The sequence below is a fragment of the Charadrius vociferus genome, unplaced genomic scaffold, assembly GCF_000708025.1.
Source record: "Charadrius vociferus isolate BGI_N301 unplaced genomic scaffold, ASM70802v2 scaffold586, whole genome shotgun sequence".
Classification (NCBI taxonomy): domain Eukaryota; kingdom Metazoa; phylum Chordata; class Aves; order Charadriiformes; family Charadriidae; genus Charadrius; species Charadrius vociferus.
In genome coordinates, this window is record NW_009648902.1 from 1,507,290 (window position 1) to 1,508,528 (window position 1,239).

Sequence of the window (1,239 nt, forward strand, 5' to 3'; positions counted from 1 at the left end):
GAGGAAAGAAATTTTGAACCTGAAGTCCATGCACACTTAGGATCAAAGCAATGTGGCAGGAGATCCCCCATCACTGGAGCGTTGCAGGAAGGTAAGGAAGAGGCAGAGTAGGTGAAGGATGGGCCCAACTGCACAGCACTCTGACATGGGACAGGGCATGCAGCTGTCAAGGACTTGTGACCAACATCAGGGGTGGTGTGAGGGCATCTACTGTGGACCAGCTCACCAAGAGGTGAAGCAACTCTTAGACAGCTGGAGGAAGTGTCATGACGGCAGGACCAGCTATTCCCAGGGGGCATTTCCCACGAGCAGTAGCTTCTGGAAGGGCCCCTGTCTGGAACACAAAAAATGCACTGAGAGTGGAGCTGATTGGGCAGCATCCCCACTGAGTGGAGGGGATGCTGCACCATGAGCAGGGCACACAAGGCAGCAGTGGTGATGGAGGGCAGGGTCAGCCACAGCCCAGCAATCACCCAGCAGGTCCACAGGGATGAAGCCAGTGAAGATTGAGACACAAGTCCAGAACATTGGTCAGGGTCAGCACTATGGCCAAGCACAGGCATGGCACAGCACAGCCCCGACAGGGACTCAGAACGTCAAAAGTAGCTCTGGCATTACAGGGAAGGTCCCAGGTGACACTTCTCCCAGCTCCTTCTCAAGCTCACCTTAGCTGCTTCCCCGCAGCCTGATCCCAGGTATCAGAGCTGACCTTAACCACAGGCAGTCAGACCCCAAGGAGGGCAGGGAGAAAGGTCAGGCCTCTGACACAGCAAAAGTGAAGTGGAGAAATGTGAGCAAATATTTGCCATGAAAAAACAACTCCCATGCATTTTGTTTCCGTACACAACCAGATGCTGCGGAGGATGGGAAACAGAAGGGCACAGGTACACCAGAGGGAGCTGGTGGAAGGCAAAGGCTGGAAGTAGAGAGGCCAGGGGAGTGTATTAGGAAGGGTAAAAGCAATCCCTGCTCCCATTTGTCCATGCTTCAGTCTTGATTTTCCTCAGTGAGAGGGAGGAGGACCATGTCCAAGGCTGACCTTACCTCTTTCCACAGGCTCTCCCAGCACCACAGCAACTGCTGCAGATTCCCAGAGACACCTCCAAGCTGAACTAAGGCATCATTTGAAGGGGCAGTCTGATCTCAAGGTTTTGTATTTCAAATGCAAATGCCACTGCCGGCTCAGCGGCCACTAATATGTATGACTTCCCTGGGGGAGCTGATGGATATGGGTTCAGG